Source organism: Eretmochelys imbricata, chromosome 7 (assembly GCF_965152235.1).
Source record: "Eretmochelys imbricata isolate rEreImb1 chromosome 7, rEreImb1.hap1, whole genome shotgun sequence".
Lineage (NCBI taxonomy): Eukaryota > Metazoa > Chordata > Testudines > Cheloniidae > Eretmochelys > Eretmochelys imbricata.
In genome coordinates this window covers 50,583,351-50,609,202 of record NC_135578.1, presented here as the reverse complement: position 1 = coordinate 50,609,202, position 25,852 = coordinate 50,583,351, and the positions used below count along the sequence as shown (strand labels likewise).

The 25,852-nt window shown below is 52.5% G+C and overlaps 1 protein-coding gene across 1 annotated transcript in view; it reads right to left on the bottom strand.

Annotated features, from left to right (window-relative positions):
* BSN (bassoon presynaptic cytomatrix protein) overlaps positions 1–25,852 on the bottom strand; it is a 414,235-nt gene that overhangs the window by 12,318 nt on the left and 376,065 nt on the right. The window lies entirely within an intron of this gene.

Sequence of the window (25,852 nt, the reverse complement as noted above, 5' to 3'; positions counted from 1 at the left end):
AAGGGAATCTGGAGCTGGGGTGGGAGGCACTTGGCTCATGGGAGGCAGTACCTGTCCCCTGCCCAAGACGATGCACAGAGGGAAGGAATAGAGGAGGAAGGGGCTTGGGCCCAGGGAGAGAAGATGTGGGATTGTACAGACTTGAAGGTGAGCATAAGGAAGATGAACCAGATGTGGAAGAAGAGGGAAGCTGGGAAGGGATTCTGGAAGGAGCAGTGGGCTGGACTCCTGCAGAGATGTTGGAATGGTCACTGAGGAAAAGGTCTTGCTCTCAGCATTTCCAAGGCAACCATCATTGTGTTACCCAGGCTCTTTAGTCTGATAAGGAGAGGTCCTGGAAGACTGGTGAAAGGCTAACATAGTGCCCATCTTTAAAAGGGGGAAAAAGGAGGAGCAGGGGAACTATAGACCCATCAGCCTGACTTCAATTCCTAGGAAGCAACTAGAGCAATGGATAAAACATTTCATTTGTGAATACCTGGACGATGAAGGGGTGATCACTAGCAGTCAGCAGGATTTACCAAGAAGAAATCATGCTGAACCAACTTGATTTCCTTCTTTGACAGGATTTGGTAGATGGAGGAATGCAGTGGACATAATATACTTAGACTTCAGCAAGGCTTTTGACACAGTCCCACATGACATTCTGTTAAGTAAGCTGGAGAAATGCAGGGTTGATGGAACTACCATTAAGTGGATACAAAATTGGTTACAGAACTGCAAACAAAGAGTAACTATTAAAGGAATGATGTCAGATTGGAGGGAGGTCTCAAGTGGGGTTCTAGAGATATCTGTTCTGGGCCCAGTGTTATTTAACATCTTTATTAATAATCTGGATGTAGGAATAGAGAGCAGACTGATCAAGTTTGCAGATGACACAAAGCTAAAAGGGGTTGCCAACACTTTGCTCTGAATTTTATCTCTATCCTCCAATCTTAATAAATTGGAGAACTGGGCTATAGCCAACAAAATTAAATTCAACAAAGACAAATGTAAGGTGCTACACATAGGGAAGAAAAACCAAATGCAGAATGGGGGGAAACTGGGAATTGTGGTGAATCACAACCTCAACATGAGTCAGCAATGCAACGCTGTTGCAAAAAAAGCAAAAGCAGTTTTAGGTTGCATTAACAGAGGCAGAGCATGCAAATCACAGGAGGCGATAGTACTTGGTGCTGGTTAGGCCTCAGCTGGAGTACTGTGTCCAATTTTGGTCACCAATATATAGGCAGAGAAACTGGAAAGGATCTAGAGGCAAGTGACGAAGATGATCAAAGGGATGGAACACATGTCATATAAGCAAAGGCTGAAGGAACTGGATATGTTTAGTTTGGAAAAGAGGAGATTAAGGGGAGGACATGATAGCTGTCTTCAAAGACTTGAAAGGCTGCTATAATAGACAGAGAGAGAGAAAAGTTGTTCTCTATTGCTGCAGAGGGCAGGACAAGAGTCAATGGGTTCAAACTACAGCATAGGACAGGGTCTCAAACTTCATTGCACTGTGACCCCCTTCGGACAATAAAAATTACCACATGACCCCAGGAGGGGGGTTGGGGAGGGGCAAAGCTGAAGCCCAAGGGCTCCAGCCTCAGGCAGGGGGCCTGTAATCTGAATCCCGATGCCCAGGGCTGAAGCCCTCGGGCTTTGGTCCCGGGCCACAGCAAGTCTAACGCCAGCCCTGGTGACCGCATTAAAATGGGGTTGTGACACACTTTGGGATCCTGACCCACAGTTTGAGAACCAGTGGCATAGGAGATTTAGATTAAATCTCAGGAAAACCTTCCTAACTATAAAAACAGTGGGACAATGGAACAGACTGCCTGTCATAAATATAAAGGGAAGGGTAATCACCTTTAAAATCCCTCCTGGCCAGAGGAAAAATCCTTTCACCTGTAAAGGGTTAAGAAGCTAAAGGTAACTTCGCTGGCACCTGACCAACATGACCAATGAGGAGACAAGATACTTTCAAAAACTGGGAAGAGGGAGAAAAACAAAGGGTCTGTGTCTGTCTGTGTGATGCTTTTGCTGGGGACAGAACAGGAATGGAGTCTTAGAACTTAGTAAGTAATATAGCTAGGTATGTGTTAGATTATGATTTCTTTAAATGGCTGAGAAAATAGCTGTGCTGAATAGAATGACTATTCCTGTCTGTGTGTCTTTTTTGTAACTTAAGGTTTTGCTTAGAGGGATTGTCTATGTTTTGAATCTAATTACCCTGTAAGGTATCTACCATCCTGATTTTACAGAAGTGATTATTTTTTACTTCTATTAAAAGTCGTCTTATAAGAAAACGGAATGCTTTTTCATTGTTCTAAGATCCAAGAGTTTGGGTCTGTGGTCACCTATGCAAATTGGTGAGGATTTTTACCAAACCTTCCCCAGGAAGTGGGATGCAAGGGTTGGGAGATTTTGGGGGGAAAGACGTGTCCAAACTACGTTTTCTCAGGAACCCAGATAAAGTTTGGTGGTGGCAGTGGAAGTCCAAGGGCAAAGGGTAAAATAGTTTGTACCTTGGGGAAGTTTTAACCTAAGCTGGTAAAAGTAAGCTTAGGAGGTTTTCATGCAGGTCCCCACATCTGTACCCTAGAGTTCAGAGTGGGGAAGGAACCTTGACACTGCCTAAGGAGGTTTTGGAAGCTCCTTCACTGGAGGTTTTCAAAAGGAGGCTGAACAGCCATCTGTCTTGGATGATGATAGGGGTCCTATAAAGGTAGCCAGCCAGTCAGGCAGCAGCACAGACAATTGTAGTGGTACAGGAGCCAGGAACCAGAGCTGTAAACGGGAGTTTGAGTCGGAGTCTGTAAGGGGAGTGTGGGGGGAAGACTAAGAGAGCCAGGCAAAGGAGCAGACAGGCTAGTGAAGGGAGTGTATGGTGGTCTGGCAGTATTTTGGTGCTTGTTGGGGGTTTGTTTTGCTGTGGGTGGTGGTGTTTTGGTTTGGTTTGTGTTTTCCGGACTAACAGGACTTAGGTGAGAAGGCTATGACAGACACAGAGGTAGCAGTGATAGTGACCCAGTAGTGGAAGACACAATGCAGATGACTGGATGTAGAAGCTGCGGCATGTACATGATCCTGGAGGGGGTACCTGAAAAGAGATTTGTCAGCATGAAGTGCTGCCTGATAGAGCTGATGGAAGAAAAGATCCGAGGATTGGAGATGCAGGTGGAAACTCTGGTCGAGTTTAGAAGGGGGTTTGAGCAGATGATGGAGCAAAGACATGAGGAGGCTGAAGGGAAAAGCTCAGACTTGCAGATGGAAGCAGGACCAAAGAACTCTGAGGGGAGACTGCTGGGTGAGAAAAGTGGACAGTGGAAGCATGTGACTAAGAGAACCAGGCAGAGGAAAAGATGGGCTAGTGAAGGAGAAACAGAGCTCAGGAACAGGTTTGCGGAATTGGAAAACGAAGAAGGGGCACAGCAGGTGGTCACTGAAGGTGAGAGGGCAAGGAAAAAGAGAAGAGCAGCTAGTCCTATAGAAGAGGGCAAGAGTCAATGGAGATAACAATACCATATATGAGCTCCAGGAGGATGCAGGATGGGTTGCAGAGGATTGCAAGGGAGAATAGGAATTGAGAGGACATGCAGCCAGAGGGAACAGGGATAGACTGGAGAATGCCACCATCACCAGGAAAAGGCAGGTCTACGTGATTGGGGACTCCTTTCTGAGAAGAATAGACAGGCCTGTAACAAGAGCTGATCCAGAGAACAGAAGGGTGTGCTGTCTGCCGGGTGCTAAGATATGGGATGTGGACCTGAGGCTGAAGAGGATCCTAACGGGAGCGGGAAAGAATCCACTGATTGTCCTTCATGTGGGAACAAATGATACAGCTAGATTCTTGCTGGAGGATATGAGGGGAGACTATGCCAGGCTGGGGAAGACACTGAATGAAATCGAGGCTCAGGTGATCTTCAGTGGGATTCTGCCTGTTCCTAGAGAAGGGCAACAAAGGTGTGAAAAGATTATGATGCTCAACAGATGGCTCAAGCAGTGGTGCTATAAGGAGGGCCTTGGGATGTATGGCCACTGGGAAGCATTCATGGACAGAGGACTGTTCTCTTGGGATGGACTTCACAGGAGTAGGGAGGGAACTAGACTTCTAGGATGGAGAATGGCACAACTGATCAAGAGAGCTTTCAACTAGGAATCTGGGGGAGATGGTTGGGAGATGTCCAGGTAATCTCCACACCGGATTTTAACATTGAGAGGAAAGAAAATGAAGTAAGAAAGGATACAGCCGTGGGTAGGAGAATGGACATAAGGAGGAAGGGGAGTTTACATGCCAGTCAAATAGGTGATACTGGCGGTAGAATGTCTGTGCCTAATCGGGTAAAGAATGTGAGCGAAGCCAAACAGCAAAAATTAAGATGTTTGTAAACTAATGTGAGGAGCCTAGGATACAAAATGGAGTAACTAGAGCTACTGGTGCAGGAAGTGAAACCAGATATTATAGGGATAACAGAAACATGGTGGAATAGTAGTCATGACTGGACTACAAGTATTGAAGGGAATGTGCTGTTTAGGAAAGACAGAAATAAAGGTAAAGGTGGTGGAGCAGCATTGTATATCAATGATGAGGTAGAATGTAAAGAAATAAGAAGTGATGGAATGGATAAGACAGAGTCTGTCTGGGCAAAAATCACACTGGGGAAGAAAGCGACTAGAGCCTCCCCTGGGATAGTGCTCGGGGTGTGCTATAGATTGCCGGGATCCGATCTGGATATGGATAGAGACCTCTTTAATGTTTTTAAAGAAGTAAATACTAATGGGAATTGTGTGATCATGGGAGACTTTAACTTCCCAGATATAGACTGGAGGACAAGTGCTAGTAATAATAATACGGCTCAGATTTTCCTGGATGCAATAGCTGATGGATTCCTTCACCAAGTAGTTGCTGAACCAATGAGAGGGGATGCCATTTTAGATTTGGTTTTGGTGAGTAGTGAGGACCTCATAGAAGAAATGGTTGTAGGGGACAACCTTTGTTCAAGAGATCATGAGCTAATTCAGTTCAAACTAAGTGGAAGGATAAACAAAAATAGATCTGTGACTAGGGTTTTTGATTTCAAAAGAACTAACTTAAAAAAATTAAGGAAATTAGTTACGGAAGTGGATTGGACTGAAGAACTTGTGGATCTAAAAGTGGAGGAGGCCTGGAATTACTTTAAGTCAAAGTTGCAGAAACTATCAGAAGCCTGCATCCCAAGAAAGGGGAAAAAAATTCACAGGCAGGAGTTGTAGACCAAGCTTGATGAGGAAGCATCTCAGAGAGGTGATAAAGAAAAAGCAGAAAGCCTACAAGGAGTGGAAGATGGGAGGGATCAGCAAGGAAAGCTACCTTATTGAGGTCAGAACATATAGGGATAAAGTGAGAAAGGCCAATAGCCATGTAGAGTTGGACCTTGCAAAGGGAATTAAAACCAATAGTAAAAGGTTCTATAGCCATATAAATAAGAAAACAAAGAAAGAAGAAGCGGGACCACTAAACACTGAGGATGGAGTGGAGGTTAAGGATAATTTAGGCATGGCCCAATATCTAAACAAATACTTTGCCTCAGTCTTTAATGTGGAGCTTAGGGATAATGGTAGGACGACAAATGGGAAAGAGGATATGGAGGTAGATATTACTACATCCGAGGTAGAAGCCAGACTTGAATAGCTTAATGGGACTAAATCAGGGGCCTCAGATAATCTTCTTCCAAGAATATTAAAGGAATTGGCACATGAAATTGCAAGCCCATTAGCAAGAATTTTTAATGAATCTGTAAACTCAGGGGTTGTACCGTATGACTGGAGAATTACTAACATAGTTCCTATTTTTAAGAAAGTGAAAAAAGGTGATCCAGGTAACTATAGGCCTGTTAGTTTGACATCTGTAGTATGCAAGGTCTTGGAAAAATTTTTGAAAGAGAAAGTAGTTAAGGACATTGAGGTCAATGGTAATTGGGACAAAATACAACATGGTTTTATAAAAGGTAGATCGTGTCAAACCAACCTGATCTCCTTCTTTGAGAAGGGAACAGATTTTTTAGACAAAGGAAACACAGTGGATCTAATTTACCTCAATTTCAGTAAGGCATTTGATATGGAATTAGTAGGTAAATTGGAAAAGATGGGGATCAGTATGAAAATTGAAAGGTGGATAAGGAACTGGTTAAAGGGAAGACTACAAGAGGTCACACTGAAAGGTGAACTGTCAGGCTGGAAGGAAGTTACTAGTGGAGTTCCTCAGGGATCGGTTTTGGGACCAATCTTATTACTGACCTTGGCACAAAAAGTGGGAATGTGTTAATAATGTTTGTGGATAACACAAAGCTGGGAGATATTGCCAATACAGAGAAGGACTGTGATATCATACAGAAGATCTGGATGAACTTGTAAACTGGAGTAATAGTAATAGGATGAAATTTAATAGTGAAAAGTGCAAGGGATGCATTTAGGGATTAATAACAAGAATTTTTGTTATAAACTGGGGACGCATCACTTGGAAGTAACAGAGGAGGAGAAGGACCTCCGAGTATTGGTTGATCACAGGATGACTATGAGCCGCCAATGTGATATGGCCGTGAAAAAAGCTAATGCGGTCCTGGGATGAATCAGGCAAGGTATTTCCAGCAGAGATAAGGAGGTGTTGGTACCATTATACAAGGCACTGGTGAGACCTCATCTGGAATATTGTGTGCAGTTCTGGTTTCCCATGTTTAAGAAAGATGAATTCAAACTGGAATGGACTAGTAGAAGGGCTACTAAGATGATCTGCAGAATGGAAAGCCTGTCTTATGAAAGGAGGCTCAAAGAATCATAGAATATGAATAATAGAATATCAGGGTTGGAAAGGACCTCAGGAGGTCATCTAGTCCAACCCCCTGCTCAAAGCAGGACCAATCCCCAACTAAATCATCCCAGCCAGGGCTTTGTCAAGTCTGACCTTAAAAACCTCAAAGAGCTTGGCTTGTTTAGCCTAACCAAAAGAAGGCTGAGAGGAGATAGGATTGCTCTCTATAAATATATCAGAGGGATAAATACTACGGAGGAAGAAGAATTATTTAAGCTCAGTTCCAATGTGGACACAAGAACAAATGGATATAAACAGGCCATCAGGAAGCTTAGACTTGAAATTAGACGAAGGTGTCTAACCATCGGAGGAGTGAAGTTCTGGAACAGCCTTCCAAGGGAAGCAGTGGGGGCAAAAGATATCTGGCTTCAAGACTAAGCTTGATAAGTTCATGGAAGGGATGATATGATGGGATAGCCCAATTTTGGCAATTAATTGATCTTCAACTATTAGCGGTAGATATGCCCAATGGCCTATGATGGGATGTTAGATGGGGTGGGATCTGAGTTACTACAGAGAATTCTTTCCTGGGTGTCTGGCTGGTGAGTCTTGCCCACATGCTCAGGGTTTAGCTGATCGCCATATTTGGGGTTGGGAAGGAATTTTCCTCCAGGGCAGATTGGCAGAGGCCCTGGGGTTTTTTTGCCTTCCTCTGCAGCGTGGGGCACAGGTCACTTGCTGGAGGATTCTCTGCACCTTGAAGTCTTTAAACCATGATTTGAGGACTTGAATAGTTCAGACATAGGTTAGAAGTTTGTTACAGGAGTGGGTGGGTGAGATTCTGTGGCCTGCGTTGTGCAGTAGGTCAGACTAGACTATCATAATGGTCCCTTCTGACCTTAAAGTCTTTGATTCTATGATTTAGATGCAACAAATCCTGCATCTTGGCAGGGGGTTAGACTAGATGACCCCTATGATCCCATCTAACCCTGTGATTCCCTGGGCTCTGCAATCAGCCCCAGGTGGAGCATGCTGTGTTCATCAAAGCTGGAAGTAACAAAGGCAGAGCAGTGTGGCCAGGTCCTCTCTGCGTGGAGTGGCCACAGCCTTCTTCACTTCCAAAAGTGGAAGGCATTTCTTGCCATCCTGCCTATCTGCATGTCTAGAGCCATACTTAGCCCAGCAGGAGACCAATGACTGCAGGGCAGATGCCTTCACCCCGGGGTGCCAGCTCCGGCCAACATCCCCTCTGTTCATTGTGACTCCGCTGTTTCCATCCAAATGCTTGTTCCCACCAGTGCAGGGATCTCTGGACGGTGGTTGCAGTATATCCAGCTCCAGAGAATAAGCGATGCAGCTGACTGGCTTAGCATGCTGACCATGTTTACACTGCATCGCAGGATGCATCTTTGTGGAGATGCTGCTGCAAGATACAGACCAGCTGTGTTTAGCTTATGTCTGAGCATGCCAGCCAGGTCCAGACACCCACGGGGAATAGGGGGGCTGAACCTCAAAGAATAAGCTGTTGAATCCATTGATTATATATAAGGCAATGAGTCCATCACGGAGGGCATAGATTCCATGATTTTAGGTGACCTCCATGCCTTCAGCCTCAGCTGGCGGGGCTCAGGGTTTTCAGTCCTTCCCCTCCCTCACCCCGCCTGCAACTGATCCATGACTTTTAATAGAAATACCCGTGACAGACTATACAGGTATATGGATTACAGTCTTTTATGAAAGCTTGTCATGTTCTGAACTCAATGGGAATGCTGAGATATGTTCACAGAGTGGGGTTATGAAAGTATGCACTATATGTGTACAATGGGCTTGTAATTTGGGCTGAACCATTCATCTCCACCTAGAAGCAGTGTGGTGGGCAGTCAGAGATGGATGGGCTGCCTCCCCAGCCAGACGAGCCTAGCTCCAACTGCCTAGTATTGTACAACCTAGGAAAAGATGATGATGAGTCATTAGCATTAATGGGAAGACACTGAGGCATCCTGGCTATCAGGTCAAGAGGGAATTTCCTCCTGTTCTGAATATCCATGAACCACCACAGTCTAAGAGAAAGAAAAACACCCTGCAAACCTTTTTTTAAAAGGGAAGGGATTTGAAGTGAAATCTATCCAGCAATTGAAGGCCAGCATCTAGGCAGAAGCTGTGTGTGAAATGCTGGGTCCCTCTATGGCTGGAGGCATGCTGGGAGACTGTTCACAGGCAGTGGGTAACTAGAAAAGGAATTTGTTTATCTATTTTGGAAGGGAGAAGCCTGAGGGTGCACCTTTCTGTTTATTTCCTGTGTGACTTGTACCTATTGCTTCCTTTGGCATTTCAGCTTTGAAGCTGTGATTTTTCCATTACATAAACTTCCCATTTATTTTTACCCCTTGCAGGTCTCTGGTGTGCAAACTGTGTCGAGTGTGTGCACCAAAGCAAACTGCAGGCTGGTGTCCTGTCTTCGGGAGTGATGAACCAGAGGGGCCAAGTCAGTGTCTGGGAGCTAAGAACTTGGGAAAGACACAGTTGGGGAGACTCAGGACTGGGAGGGCTCCTGGGGGTCATCTTGCAAGAAGTAACTACGCTGGTGGGAGCCGGGTGAGAGCCTGTGGTGATGAGCAGGTTACTGGTGTCAGGGCTCTGAACTAAAACTGCACGGCATAAAGGCACCCATGGTTCCAAGGCAGTCGGTGCCAGAACCCCTCACTGGTCTGGGTGATCCCCAAAACACCCCAGCAATGCCTCCTCCACTTCTGCCTTTTGCAGCGATACAACTCCAGGGCCATCACAGGATATGATGCTCCTTGTGGCTGGGAAATGCTGTCTGCTTTAACTCCACCCCATTTAATGTGCCCTGGATAATTCCGTGTAACAAAAAGAGCTTCCTCTAATCAGAGAGAATGAATAGGCTAGAGGGGTCAGAACTGATGCGAGGTCTGGGGCTGCTCAGAGGATGAGTGGTGCTGCCTGCTTCTCAATTGGAACAGTAAATGAATGCAAAATCATTATGGGATTGCTTGCCTCAGGACCTATCTGCTAATCACAGCAGTAGGGGGCGGGGAAAACCTATGCACAGCAAGTCAGAGAAAGTATTCTTCCACTTAGCATGACTCATTTATACCATATTGTGTTCCTCCATGTGGGGAGAGGCCTCGCAGACATCTTCAGCTTGGCTTGACAAACTGGGAAGACACCCAGTTTCCAGTCCTCAGCTTTGTACCTCTGTCAAGCACTAACAGTAGAACAACAGCTTGGCTGAGAAAGAAAGATTTGTCCCTGCAGTCCTAGACCTCTCTCAAAGCCACACTCTTGTTAGCTGCACACAGCCATGTCCAAGGTGCCAACACTGTTAACCCTCTAGAAGCATCCTATTCTCTGATATACTCCGAAGTCCCTTTGCCTGCCATCAAACACAGAACAGGTCTGCAGAAAATAGCTTGTTATTAGAAGAGCTTCCCCTAATGAGGTTCATTGCTACTGAAGGCTGGTGTGTTTATAGAATATCCCTGATTTGTTCACTCCCTTAGGAACTATTTGGTTTGCTTCACAAAACAGAAACACTAGAACAAAAATCCATGTGCAGGATGTCTCAGTTCTCTCAGAAATTACTATATCTGCACATGCTGGAGGAAAGCTGACACTGTGCACCTTGTTCTGACCTTGCCTAGCAAGGGAGTTAGCCTGAACCCTGCCCAGGGATCTCCTGTGCCAATTTACTAGATTAAATACAAGAAACAGGGTCACCCTGAAGCAAAGGGGTTCATGGAGGGAGCACGGCTTGAGCAGAGTGGCACACAGATAGGGTGTGTTCAGCTCAGCAGTGCCTGAGCATTAAAAACTGCATTATGTGATGTCTCCTTTATGCAGAGGCTGATTAAGCTTTTGTGGGGCCCTGGGCCTGCAGTCCCCCAACCCTTCCGTACATGTCATGGAGAAATGGGGTCAGGGCACGAGGGCTTGCCCCGCTCTGCCCTCCACCCAATGCTCCTGCTGGGGAGTGGGGTCGGGACAGGGAACTTCTCCTGCTCCCTGGCAGGAGCGCCAGGTGGGCAGAGTGGGTTGGGGTGCAGGGCCCCCCAATAGGCCAGGGCCCCTGGGCATGGCCTGTATGCACACTATAGGCTAATCCGTCACTGTCTGTATGCACACTGACAGCTGTGCTCTTTGTTCCTCATGCCTTTCTGATGCCCAACAGAAAACGTTCTCATTTCAGCCACCTCTACCCCCAGAAAACATGACAATGGTGCTCTGCCACATTCAGCTTCAAAGAACGAAATGAGCTTTAGAAGGCAGGATAGTGAAAAGTTACCATGTGATAACCAGCTGTGTTCACGGCCTGAAGCAGATGATGTGAACCATTGGTAAAACACTGCAGCCACTCAGGCGTCAGCTGTCTCCTTTTGAAGGGATGAGCTCTGCACTCAGGAGCATGGGAGACAACTACTGCTTGGGTGAAGCTAGCTAACAAGAACAATTATCCTAAGGCTCAAATGGACTGCAGTGAACATCCTGTAGGTGGAGAGGCAAAGGCCCAGATCCTCCTCACTGGACAGGGGCTGTAACTAAAGTGCTGTCAGAGGCACTGGAAACAGAGAAGCTACCAGCCAGGCCAAATGTGTCTGGCCTCCTCCCTGTGCAGAACAGTGTCCTGGTGCACAGAGTGGACGCCAAAAAGAGTCTCTCCTGCAGGTGCCTGCCTTCCCTGCTTCTGCCCCTTTATAAAAAGTCAACCAGCCTTCAGAATGGGCTGCTACAGGGACACTTCCTCCACCCTGCTTGCTCTTTGCCAGGCATATGTACACACACACACACACACACACACACACACACCTCAGTTCCCTGTAGGCCCTGGGCCCAATTCAAAGAAAGCAACAGGATAAGGGGCAGTTTGCTCCAGGCAGCCCTCAGTTAAACACACTATCAGGCTCTGGATACCACCGCAAGCACCTCCAACTCCAGCCCAGCCACCTGCAAGCAAGACCCTTTGATCAGTGCTGCCCTTACCTGCTCTCAGTCTCCTTTGGTCTGTAGAGTGGAGCAGCGCTGGCTCTCCCTGGGCCTGCGCCTAGCCCCTCCTGGCCCTCCAAATGCATGGGGTTGATACAGAACATGGAAGGGGACAGCTTTCCACAGTGGGCGACTGGCATCAGCCTATGCTCTCTTTCATAGAATGAGTTCAGGTGGCCACAGGTATATATTCACCATTCCAAACTGATGTGTCCCTGTCTCGGATCTGTGCGCTGAGAGCACAGAGATGGCTCTCAAGGAAGTGGAGACAAGATCCAGTAGGCAGCTGAAGATTCTCCTCAGGGGAGGTGGACTACACCATGCCCAGCATACTGGGGTACCTTGCAAGGTGGCGCCTGCTTGGCAATCTGGCTTCTGTATGTCCCTCTGTCATGCTGCCTGGGTGCTCTCTGGATAGTTAGCATATGCCTAGTTCTGCCACAGTCGGTCATCTCTTGATGGCCACTAGATGGCAGAACACAGTTTGTGCCTATGTTCCCGGCATGACTCTCTTTGGGGGCTCCAGCGTGCACTGGAGAGATGATCAGGGAGAGGATCTCCTCACTCACTCTCAGAGCTTCATTCTGAAGCAGTGTTTAATACAGAGTGAGGGAAAATGAGAACAAGTCTGCTGAGGGTCTGTCTACAAGAGAAGAGCCCTTCTGCCAGCTCTGCCTAGGGACTGCTGAGCCCGAAAAGGAAGGCGGCAAATGCCCCAGTGCAGTGGTACAGGCAGTGTGAGGGGAGCAGCTGAGTTTTTAGGGCCTCGCTCTGGTGTGCAGGGCACAGCTAGGTGGCGCTGCTAGGGGTTTCCTGGCTTGTTGATAATCCTGTAGTGGAGGGTCTCCTCTCCTGCAGGTGCAGTAACTGGTTTAGGAGCCTCCCCTGCTGCCGAGGAGCTAGGTGTGCCAGGCCTCTCTGGCCTCAACTACCAGCAGCTCAGTTAACAAGCCCTTGGGGTTATTTCCTCTGCTGCTGAGCTGGGGACTGCCTGTGATGTTTCATTCTGTATTCTTTATGAAAATATGCTTATGATATGGATCTGACATAACTAAGATATACTATATGCAAGATGGCTCATGTGAGATATCATTAGAAAAGTTATGATTTACTGAATGTGATTATCCAGTTGGCATGCCTGTATCTCTTCTGTATCTGAAGTTAGGAATATTAACTATGTACCTGCATTTCAAATGTGTTACTTTGGGTGTCACCCCATGATGTTCCCATGGTGTTATCTGGACCAGTGATCTGCTAGGTCACTCCAGTCCTCAACTCTGGGAGCCAGTCTTACCTTGCTTTGCTGTGAGAACCCCCGCTCTTGGGCTGTTCACATGCATGTAAGCTGCTCCCAGCTGCTGCTTGGATTGTGTAACCTGAATGATACTAGCCAATATCTCCGGTCCTGGACAACACCAGAGGAACGTCACAGTAGTGCAGCGAGCAGGGTATACGTGCGGCTTATTACTCCAAGTGGAGTTTACACTTTAAGCACTGATATTTGTGATTTTAAGTGAGTCATAAGTGCAGTGGCTAAGAACAGTCAGGAGGAGGTCACAGTTTTGTTATGTTCTGTTTGTTTTGGGTGAGGGAAATAAGCACAAGAAAGCAGAAAAATGACTACCAGTGAGGCAGCTACAAAACTAGAGCTGGCCAGACTGGAAGCAGCAAAGAAGGCAAAGGACCGCGAGTTTCAAATGTGGCAGGCAGAAATGAGGCTCAAAGAAGCAGCTGTGACCAGGGAAACTATGGAGGCAGAGGCAGCCAGAGAGGAGGCTGCTCACAGAAGGGCTATGGAAGAAAGAAAGAGAGAGGAGAAAGAGAAAGAGAGAGAAAACAACAGCTGGACTTGCTACAGAAGCAGAACCAGAGGCCCCCTACCCCAGTGACTCACATCACTCCAAAAATCCACAAATGGGAATATTTATGTCCTGCATACAGCAAGGAGGACAATATTGCTGAATATCTTACTACCTTTGAAAGGCTGTGTGTAATACATGAAATCCTTGATGATAAGAGAGTTCCTACCCTGATTGCAAAATTAACTGGTAAAGCTCGAAATGTATTCGATGGAATGCCTATTGGAGATGCTTTAGACTATTGTAAATTTAAAGATACTGTTTTGCAAAGTTTTCAGATTACCCCCGCGACATTGTGAGTGTAATATAATATCTCATTGAAAGGTGACACAGGGCTAGAAAGAGTTAATTAACTCACAGACTGACCTGACCCATGCCTGAACTCTAATGACTTGTTAGGAAGATATGTAAATGAATAGAGCTTTGAAATGCAAGCCTGCATTTTTAGAGACAGAAGGGTAGCTGTTTGTTCAGGTCTTGTGATGTAAGCAATCAAGTCTTGTCTATTGCTATAGCTTGATTCAAAGATCAAAAAAGGAGTATTAACATTTATGATGACACTTGAGTGAAATAGTATTCTTGTCTATATGTCTCTTTGAAGGTTGTGATAAACTGTATATGAACAGTTTAATGGATAAATTACATTATGCTAATTGACAGGATGGTTGGGAGACAGAAGATTAAACTTATTCTCTCAGGCAGAGAGGCCGCTGGAAAATGTATAAAAACCCTGGGACACCATCCTGTTCTATCTCAGATCTGCTTTGGGTTTCAAGAAGGGGAAACCCCAAGCCATAAGAATTGAGATCCCCAGTCACTGACTGGAGTCACCCTGAATATGGATATTGGACTATAACCTATGGACTATTTCTAAAAGGACTTTTGGCAACTAGAAACTCACCATCTCTGCTATGTTTCAGAGTAACAGCCATGTTAATCTGTATCTGCAAAAAGAACAGGAGTACTTGTGGCACCTTAGAGCCTAACAAATTTATTAGCGCATAAGCTTTCGTAGGCTACAGCCCACTTCATCTGATGCATAGAATGGAACATATCGTAAGAAGATATATATATATACACTGTGATAGACCTAGGCCAGTTGGGTACAGCAGAGTAGCCCTATTGCTACTCTAAGCCCGCCCACTGCTAAAGGATCCCCCCCCAGCCTAAGGGAAACCAAATAATTACGGGGGACAACTAATGAACAACAGGGACAGGAGTGCGGTCAAAGAGTCAAACGAAGGGAACCAGATGGGGACACCGAGCAGAGAACCCCGGACAGCGCCCACCGCTCCTCAAAGGCGTCAAGGGAGTCAGTGGATGCCGCCCGGAGGAATTCTGCCCGGAGGCGTGAACGGACAGAGGATCGGAAATAGGCCCCGCAGTCGCAGGAGACTCCGTCGGCCAACCTCCTCACCCTGGTTTTATAGATGGCCACTTTAGCCAGGGCCAGGAGGAGGCTGACCAGGAGGTCCCGCGACTTAGTGGGGCCACGGACAGGGAGTGCGTAGATAAGGAGGTGAGGAGAAAAGTGCAACCAAAACCTTAACAAAATATTCGTGAGGAGCCGGAATAGGGGCTGCAACCTGGCGCACTCCAGATAGACGTGTGCCAGGGTTTCCCTCATGCCGCAAAAGGGGCAGGTGTCCGGGATTGGGGTGAACCGCACCAAGTACACGCCCCTGCTCACGGCCCCGTGAAGGAGCCGCCAACTGATATCCCCGGTGGGCCTCGGAACTAAGGTGGAATAGAGGCTGGCCCACCGGGGCTCCTCACCCTCTAGAGGTGGCAGGAGGTCCTGCCACTTTGTGTCAGGGCGGGACGCGAGGGTGAGGACCTGAAGGGTGTGGAGCTCGAGCGTGTAGAGATGTTGTTTTGGCGCGGTCTGGAACCGGACCGGCTGCAGCTCACGTAGCCGGCTCACGGTGAAGGGGCGGGGGGGGGGGGGGGTCGGTCGGGTCCACGGAACAGGGGCCTGATGAAAAGGTCCGGAGGGCCTGGGGTGGAGGGTGGGCAGGGCGCGCCCTCTCGCAGGACCCGGTCGAGGTGAACCCGAGCGGCGGGCGGCAAAGCGGCCCTCACCTCCTGAAGTACACGCAGGGGAGTACAAGGTCTGGAGAGCCCCATGCGCTGAGCGAGCATCAGGGGATCCAGCCAGTCTCCCTGGTCGTAGTCCAGGAGGTCTCCGACTCTGGTGACTTCTGCCAGGACCAACCTTTGGTGCACCGAGGGGGACTCTGCCACCTGCACACGGAGCTGGGGGTTGTGTAGCATGGGCTCCGCGAGGAGATCTTCCCCCACGGAGGCCTCCATGGACCTGGTCGCTGTGAACAGTTTCCAGGTCCGGAGGAGGTCCTGGTAGAAGACCAGCAGCCTGGAGAGGTCTCGTGGAAGACCTCTCGGATGGAGATAAAGGAGCTGCCGGTCATATCGGAGCCCTCGGAAGCGGCGCAGGAAGGCGTGTGCCAATATGCTCCATGCTGGACTACCTGCACCATAAAGGAGCCTCTGCAGGGCCTGGAGGCGGAAGACATGGACCTGAGTGTGGAGACACTTCAGGCCCTGCCCTCACTCCTCCAGGGGGTAGATGGAGAACCCCTGCAGAGACCCAGTGCAGTCCTGACCAGAAGAACTCCAGAATTAACTTCCGGAGTTTGGCCAGGAAATCCGGGGCCGGAACCAGGGTGTTGAGCTGGTACCAGAGCATGGACAGGACTAGTTGATTGAGCACCAGTGCCCGCCCTCAAAAGGACAGACACCGGAGTAGTCCTGTCCATCTCCGGAGCCGCTCTACCACCCTGCCCTCTAAACCGTGCCAGTTCTCCGGCGGAGATGGATGCGTGGCAGAAAGGTAAACGCTGAGATAGAGCAGCGGACCTGCGCTCCACCAGATGGCTTGAAGCACGGGTGGGAGGGAGCTTGCCTGCCAGCAGTCCCCTAACACCAAGCCAGAGCTCTTGACCCAGTTGACCCGGGCGGAGGAGGCTGCCGAGTACACAGCCTGGCAAGCCTCCACCCGCGCCAAGTCGCTCGGGTCCTGGACCACGAGGAGTACATCGTCGGCATATGCCGACAAGACCAGCCACAGCTCCGGCTCCCGAAGCGCCAACCCCGTCAACCTACTGAGGAGGAGACAGAGGAAGGGCTTGATCGCCAGAGTGTACAGCTGGCCCGAGAGGGGGCACCCCTGCCGTACTCCTCGCCCGGCCAGCCAGAACTCCCGGAAGGACACCACAAAGCCCACATCCTCCAACAAGCTGTTATTAAAATGCCAATAGGCCGGCCCCGGCCTCTCTACGCAGAGAGAGACCATCACGGTAGCTAAGTGATGATCGGAAAAAGGGGCTGGCCAGATGCTGGAGGAGTGGGCCTGTGAAAGATGGAAACGTGATAAATAGATGCGGTCCAACCGGGAGTGGCGCGACCAACGGGCCTCCACCTGGACAAAAGTGAACGTCAAGACGTCATCCGGGTGGTGGTCGCACCAGATGTCCACCAGGGAGTGATGGTCGACTATCTCCCGGAGGACATCCGCGGTGGCTGGGCACTGCTTCGTCCGCAGGCGGTCCCGCTCCTCGAGGGTCGTATTAAAGTTCCCGCCCAGGACCAGGCACTCGTGAGGATCCAAAGTGCCGAGGAAGGCGGACGCCTGCTGAAAGAAACGCAGCCGCTCCGGGCCCAATGTCGGGGCATAGACGTTGACAAGATTGACCACGAGCCCCTCCAAATGGACCCGGAGGTGTAGCAGGTGGCCCGGCACAGCCTCGGCGACCCCCAGCACCTCGGGCCATAGGTCGGGGGAGAACAGGGTCGCCACTCCAGCCGTACGAACTGTGAGATGGCTAAAGTAGACCCTGTCCCCCCATTCCAGCCACCAGCTAGCTTCGGCGGCCGGATCTGTATGGGTCTCCTGCAGGAAAATCACAGAGTACCCCCCCCCGCCGAAGGAAGGAGAGCACCTGGCACCTGCGGAGACCCATCCTACAGCCTTGGGTGTTTAACATGATGATGGTGAAAGGTTCCCTAAGGAGGGCTGGGGGGGATACTCGCCGGCAGGGACGCTCATGGTTCCCAACGGCCCGCGCAACAATCTGTGACCTACCCCGTAGGTAAGTAGGGAGTCACGGAAGTGGCGGACCCGCTGGTAGGCGGCGGCGGCCTGCTTCCCGGTCCTTTTACCCTCCCCCATGAGGGCCCTCGCGGCCCGGAGGATTAGATGGAAATCCCTCCATCGCTGCAGGGCGAGCTGCACCTTATTACGGGAGCCCCGGACGTCCTCAAGGAACTCCCGCAGCTCCTCCCGCAGCGTATGGGGGGCCGGGGCCACTAGCCCCCGGCTGTCCTCTGGAGAGACCACTGACACAGCCCCATGGCCCATCGAAACGGGCAGGCAAGGGGCAGACCCCCGACGTGGAGCCCGATGGGCTGGCACCACGCAGCCCCCCTCAACCCCTGGCTCGATTGGGGGCGGCGGAGGGAAGGTAGTAGCCCCTAGTGAGTCGGGACTGGGAACTACAGTAGCCGCTCCCAGGGAGCTATCTTCTAGAAACGAGATGACGGCCCCAAGGGCGGCAATGATAGCATGGGAGGTGGGGGGGACAGGGACGGAGTTGACAACAGGGGCAGAGCAGAGACCCAGAGTAGGGGCAAGGCAGGGGTTGGGTACAGAGCCAGGGAGAGGGGCAAAGACAGGATCCTGGGCCCCAGGAGCCAAGCTGTTGGAAAATGGCCCCTCTCAATCAGGCTCTGGGAGGTGGGGGTGGGGCAGGGAACCCTCCATGATGCTGGGCTCTGGCACCACAGCTAGCATAGTAGTCACAGCACCGTCAGTGGGGTCCCCGCCCGGGAAGAAGGTCAGTCGCCCCACGCCCTCGAGGGGCAACCCGTGGGGCTCGGGTCCCAGCCGCAGTGTACCAGTGGTCACCTCGGTGGGCTCGGCGGCTAACAGCAGGGTGCCACCCACGGCCGGGCAGATGGAGGAGCCCTGGAAACCCTCAGAGGCAGGAGCAAAGGCAGCGGTTAGGGGAAGGGGACATGGGACAGGCGGGGCCGGGGTGAGGTCGCTCAGATCGAGGCCCGCTAGCAGAGGGTTGTCCTCCCCCTGGGTGACTGGGGTCAGACCCAGGACCTCAATCTCCTCGTAAATTGAGGGGAGCTCTCCTTCCGCCACCCCAGAGGTCTCCCCGCTAGTGCCCGAAGTGACACTCTCCCCGAGGCTCACGGGGGTTCCGGATGGTAACGGGGCAGGTGGGGCTCCATCGGGGTCCTTGGAGGGAAGGGACTCCAAGGGAGGCACGGTACTGCCCTCCCGTGCTGCCACGTTTTCCCCAGCCGGCACCAGGGGATGGTATGTGCCCACAGGCAAGGCAGAGGGCTCGGCATTGGCGCCCCCCCTTCTGGTCTTCCGCGGGACTTCCGCATTGGTGGAAAGGAGCGGAGCTCGAGCCTTCCGTTTGCCCCGCTTCCCCTGGACCAGGGCCCAGCCCTCCATGGCATCATCGGGGGGCCGGCTAACAAGGGTCGGGTCAGGGGGCGAGGACGATGGCTCAGGGACCGTGGGAGGCAGCGGTGAGGCGGAATGAGGGAGGGAAGAGTCCCCCTGGGGCGGGCTCTCTCCCACGCTTGGCAGTATCACCGCCGCACCCTCCTCTAGGGGCCCCACCGAATTGCAGGCGGCAGAGGCGGGGCTCTCCCGCTGGTCTGGGCGTGCTGGGGGGAGTGCCCCTTGGGCCCGAGCGGGAGCAATGATGGACTGAGTGGGAGGAGGGGCGGCTTCGGGCGCCGGGCAGCCAGGGATGCCGGCAATGACAGAACTAGCGCCCTGCCGGGGCTCGGGGGTCCCAGATGCCTCTCCTTGCTGGGCCAAGAGGCAGTCTCTCTGGACGTGCCCCATCGCCCAGCAGAGGTAGCACCGAGCCTCCCCCTGGAATAATGCACCCGGTAGTGGGCCCCCAGTAGGGGATCAAAAAGGACCCCTCAAGCACCTCTCTGTCACGTGCCGCCAGCGGCAGTTGCAGCTGCACTTGCCGGCGGAACGAGAGGACATGACAGAGGGCAGGGTCCTTGCAGCCCAAGGAGAGAGGGCTCAAAACAGAGATGGGCTTCCCCAGGGTAGAGAGGGCAGGTAAAAGGGCAGCATTGGGAAGGAAGGGAGGGACGGAAGTCAGGACCAGGTCGTCCAGCGGCTCGAGGGGGACGAACACGCCCCCCACCGCCAGGCCCTTCTCCACCGCCTCCTGGGCAGCAGCCTCCGATGCCAGGAAGAAGACTACCTTCCCGTACATTTCAGAGGCCACCACAGTGGCCGTGGGTCCCACTGCCCTCGCCAAAGCCCGCACGTATGTCTCCACGTGGGGCGAGGCGGGCACCAGGAGGCAACGGACGCCGTGCTTCCTGGTCATGGTGGAAAAGGGGCCCCGGCCGCTATAGCTGGTAGCGGCGCGCGGGAGAGATGATGTAATGGTAGGCGGGGGGGCTGCCGCCACCTGGGCGTACGCCCTGGGGCCCGGGGGAGGGACACCTGCAGAGCTGGTGGAAGGAACAGCGGGGTGGGAGGCCGCAGCCGGTGGCGGGGCCGCGGCAGTGAGGGCAGTCCCTGCCATGGAGGGCCTGGGCTTTTTGGCAGGGCCCTTCCCCTTCTTCCTACCCTGGCCCTTCCCGCCGGCTGGGGGGACTCCCCCAGAATCTAAGGGGGGGAGGGACGTGGCAGCAATGGAGGTCACCCCGGTGTCCACCGCTGCTGGCACCCCAGCGGGGGCGGTGACAGGTGGTTTGGCAGCAGCGGTTGAGGTAGAGGCTTGGGGAGGTGACGGACAGGCAGGTGGGGGAGGGGTACCTAGGGCTGCTGGAGGGGCCCCACCCGTCATGTCCCCCACCATAATGAGCAGGGAGGGAGGGAAGGACACCAGAAAGAGAAGGGGAAAGGGGAGGCAGGTCAACCACTCCTCCCTGCTAGGCTGCAGGCAGGGGAGGAGGGTGCCGAAGGGGATGGTCTGGACAGGGGGGCTTTTGAGAGCTTGTTGGGGACAGTCACCGACTCAGGGTAGAAAACCGGCTCCTCTAGCTGCACTAGGGGAGGGGGGTCATAATCTTTGGGGAGTGCAGTGAGATCGGGGCAAACTCAAACAGGGGAAGAGCACAAGTGCATGGGAGGCGGCATGGGCGCAATGAATAAGGGGCCAATCAGGGCAGGGGTATCACATGGGGAGGGGGGAGAACCAGGCTGGAGGCAGGACAGGGAACCTAGGGGCTGACTTCAGAGGCAAGGGCGGGGCAAACAAGCAAGGGCTGCAGAGGGAGAAGGGCAGGGCAGGCAAACAAACTGAAGCCAGCGAGGTGCTGGGGTAAAGGGGAGGGCAAAAAGGCTGCAAGGGGCAAAATGGGGCAGGGAGCAAGGGACAAAGCTGGGGGTTGCTGAAGGGGGTCAGTCCAGGATGGGGCGAGGGGGGGCACATGCGCCCACAGGCTCTTGCAAAAGAGTCAGTGTGGGCTGGCTGCTGCTGCAGGCCCAAAAGGTGGTGAAAGGGGGCAGCAGGCCAAGCGAGCAGCGGAGTCCCAGAAGCAGGAGCTTGAGGCAGATGGTAAGTGTCCACTGGGGGTGATGGAGGGGGCAGCTCCGATGGTGGTGGTGGTGGTGGGGGGGACACACTGATGGACTAGGGGGCAGGCTCCACACCACACTCCCTGTGTCCCCACAAAAACAGTCAGGACCCCCACCACAAGAGCACAATCCAAAAGTTACTCAGCTTTCAAGCCCCTTCCACAGTGGTCTACAGAGTCCTTGTGTGCTCCCCCAGCAGCAGATGGCCTCGTCCCCTCCCCCTTCGGGGTCCGGCAGCTCTCAGGCAGCAGCAAAGGCAGCAGCAGCAGCTCCAGGCAGCAGCCCGGTGGCTAGGCAGGCAGAGAGGACCCCTCACAGGTGGTGTTGATGGTGGTGGTGGTGTCCACAGCAGCGCTAGCAACAACGGCTGGGGTAGGGGTCCCTCACTCCCTCCTCTGGGGAGCGGGCCAGCAACCCCCCCCCCCGAGAGGCTGTAGTTGGAGCAGTAACAGCAGCACCCAAAGGTGGGTGGGTGGGGGAGTCCAGCAGCTAGCCAGCAACCAGGTAGCAGAGAAGCGGGATAGGTGGATGGCGTCCGGCCTGGCCAGGGGAGCGGGGCAGTGGCGGTAGCAGCAAGGGCCCACGGTCCAGCAACAGGAGCAGCAGTCTCCCTCCTCCCTCCAGGCCAGTTGGGTTCAGTAGAGGAGCTGAAGACGGGTCTACTGGCCACTGGATGAACAGGGTTCTGTTCCCTGACTGACCAGAGCAGGGGTTGCTCCAGGCTAATGAGAACACCTGACTCCAATTAACCTGCAAAGAGTCAGGTGAGGCCATTAAGCTAAAATGACCACCTGACTCTAATTATTGTCCCTCTGATAATATAAAAGGGCTCACTCCAGTCAGGCAGAGAGGAGCAGAAGTGCAGCTGAAGGGCTGGTTAATGAAGACACCCTCAAGTCATTGGTAAGGGAGAAGAAGAAGGAAGAAGCAGGAGAGCTGTGGGGAAGTGGCCCAGAGAAATGTAGCAACTCTGGCAGTAAAAGGTTGGCTGCCAACAACTGCTGCCATTAGGGTCCCTGGGCTAGAACCTGGAGTAGAGGGTGGGCCTGGGTTCCCCCCAACCCACCACTAAAGAAACACCTCCTGGGAGGGGAAAACAGGCTCCTGTCAGGTCAGGAGGCTAAACTGTTTTGGCATGAGGCTGTAGGAGTAACAGAGACCGTGGGAATTCTCTCACCAACCTCAATTGCTGTCTTATGACGAAAAGGGCTCAATAGACTGTATCCCTGGCCCTAGAGAGAGAACAGCTACGTGGAAGGTTGCAGTAAGCCTCTGAAGCTAGCATAAACTGCCTGGAAGCACAGGACCCACAGGGACAAGGTCGGAGCTCTGCCACAACTGGTGTCAAAAGTGGGATATATGATTGTTCACATTGTGGTGGAACAAAGAGGTTTTTTTTAAAAAAAAAGGGCATTAGGGTTTTTGGTGTTGGGTTTTTGTTTGTACCACAATGGAGGAGGTGGTGAGAGCATTGGCACAAGCCACAGTGGCCCAGCAGGAGGCAACCTGGACTCAGGCGATAGTGCAACGAGAGTGCATGCGGCTACAGCAGGAAACTAGCCAATTATTGATGAGCCAGGCGACCCAAGATCTAGCCCTCCTGCGTGAGGTAATAGACCAGCTGAAGATCCTCACCACCCAGGCCTGGGGGTCTGATGGGACCCAAACCCTGAGGGCCACCGGTTGTCTACCAAAGATGACAGCAGAGGATGAGGTAGAGGCATATCTCCTCTCATTTGAGAGGTCTGCTCAGCATGAGGCATGGCCCCAGGAACAGTGGGCCAGCATTCTCGCCCCTTTTTTGTGCGGAGAGACCCAGAAGGCCTACTTTGATCTACCCACCAAGGACGCTGCTGACTATTCCTGGCTGAGAGCAGAGATCCTAGCACAATCAGGGGTGACGGCAGCGGTACGGCCCAGAGGTTCCAGGAGTGGAAATACAGGGAGAATAAACTTCTGAGCTAGGTGTATGAAGTCAAATAGTTGGGACCTCGGAAGTGGCTACGGCCTGAGGCATGTAGCCCAGAGGAGATTTTGGAGACTTTGGTAATGGACCATTACATGTGGGAACTGCCGCCAGATCTCTGCAAATGGGTATGCCAGAATGATCCATCCACCTGCGATGAAATGATCACATTGGTGGAAAGATGGATGACGGCCAGAGAATTGACCCAACTCCCCAAGGAAGGCCCCTCACGAAGCACACACTCGACCCTGACCCTTGAGGGTTGGGTGGCCAAATCCCCAGGGAGTCCTAGGTGGAAGAAAAGGGGGACCGAAAACCAGCAGGGAACCCAGAAGGAAGGAAAAGGCCTGAGTGGGGGGGACCCTGGGACTAAACCCCCTAACCCACGTGATAGGGGAGTGACTAGAAGTTATTATCAATGTTACGGGTGGGGGGAGTTGGGGCACATAGTGGCCCAGTGCCTCAAAGTCATAGAGCCCATGCAGTGTAACCTGGGGGACAGGGCAGACCCATGCAGCCTACTCCATATTGTAGGGATTGCAGTCACCCCACATAAATATACAAGGCAGGTAAAGTTGAATGGGGTAGAAACCATGGCATTTGTAGACTCTAGGGTGATAGCACTCCCTATTTCGGGTAAATTAGTGAAGTGTAGCCAGTTAACGCAGGCTAGGCATATGGGGGTAATCTGTGTCCATGGGATTGTTAGTTACTACCCCATCATATGAGTGAAAATTGAAATTCAGGGAAATGTCACCAGGGTGAAAGCAGAGGTATTCCCAAACTTCCCATACCTCGTGCTCATAGGTAGAGATTTCCCTGGGTTTGGAAACTTCCTCCCAGTGGAGGAATTGGAAGGAGAGGAGCTCCCCAAACTTCAGGAGGCTTCCACGGCAGAATTTCACCTCCCATTTCTTGCGGAAATGTTCCAGGAGCTATTCCCTGTCCCAGGGAAAGGCAGGAAGACCAAAAGAAAAAGAAGGGCAGCCAAGGCCTTGGGTACCTGAATCCTGATACAAGGAGACTCCCCGACTCCCTATGGCCAGAGGCCCCCCCCGGACCCACTATCCCCAGCGCCCCTCCCAGACCCACCCACAAATGCACAGCGCCTTGCATAACATCACCCCTGCCCACAGCCCCACCACAACTGCCCAGCACCCTCCACAGAACTCCCACTCCCTAATGCCCCAACACACACAGATCCTCCTCGCCCCTCACAACCCAGCACCCCCCCCAGACTCCCCCCAGACCCTCTCCCCCAAGCTCTGACTCCCGGCTGCACTCACCAGCCCTGCTGGGAGGTGACTGTCTGCCGGGCTGAGCCGGCAGCACAGCCAGGGCTGGTCCCAGGGCTGGGAATCACTCCAGCCACTTGGGAGTGGCATGATCAACTAGGCCAGGACCTGCCCCGGCCGGGGTCCCTCAAGATGCACTTGCCTGGAGGGGCCCAGCCAAGCTCCGCACACTGTTCTCCCCTCTCCCCCCACCCCCACATGGCTGAGACTGGCCAGGTTTCTGCATCAGTCCCAGGTGGCTCAGCTCTGGGGAGACAGGTGGGGCCCCACAGGTGGTGGGAAGCAGAGACTGCCCGGAGCCAGAGGTGCACTAGGGGCCGGCCAGGTGGCTGAGAGGAGCAGGGGGTGGGGCCAGGGGGCAGAGAGGAGCCCTCGGCCAGCCACAGGCAGGCCGAGAGGAGCAAGTGGTGGGCAGGAGGAGCCAGCAGGGTCCCATGGCACAGTGCAGGCAGAGCAGGCTGGGGCCCCTTCTGAGCATGGGCCCAGCTCCATGGAGCCATTAGTCCTTTGCAAACCCGGCACTTCTCCCAGGCACTTCACCTATGGCTCAGGTTTTAAGAGGGAACTGTGTGACTATCCTAACCTGAGTGGAGCAGCCATACAGCTGACCTCTGGGAAACAGAGAGAGGAGTGACCGAGAGTACCCCAATCCAGGTCCCACTGTTGCAAAATGTTTTTCCTGTTGTAATTGTGAAAACTAACTCTGTTCCTGTAAGGCAGGGGGTGGGGGTGTCTTCCAAGCATTCGGGTGAGACAGCTTCAGCCCTGCTCTTTCCCTTCCCTCCCCACTGCCTCCAAGCCCTCTCCATGGGGCAGTGGGGGGGGGGGGAATGGAGCCCCCCTGGGCTCCCTGCTATTTCACTGCCACAGGCCCCTCCCTGGCTTATGCAGCTCCAGCAGGAAGCAGCAGGCAACTGCCTCCATGTATCTGCAGGAGATGGCTGCGTGGGGGATTACACTGGGTGAGTAGCTGCTCATGAGGCAGCTTCAGTCCCTGCTTCAGACAGGTGTAATAACGTTCCTGAGGGCAGGTGTGAAGGCCCAGCAGAAGCTCCCTCGGGTTCCCAAAGAACAACTCCCCAAAGGGGAACCTCTAGACAGTGTGGGCATACATGCTGAACAGAGGGCATGGCTTCAGGACCTGGGCCCACCTGCTAGATACAACCACCCCAAGGCTAATCCTGGGGGAAATGCTGCCTCTTTTCTAATAAACCCATACCTGCTAATAGGGTGAGACCGTACAGGGTATGAGGGTACAGTCAGACAGTCTCACTCATGACTCATCTGAGCAGTGAAAAAGCAGCCTGCTCTCAGAGCTGAAGGTCTGCTCTCCCTGTCTGCTGCAGCTCTCCACCA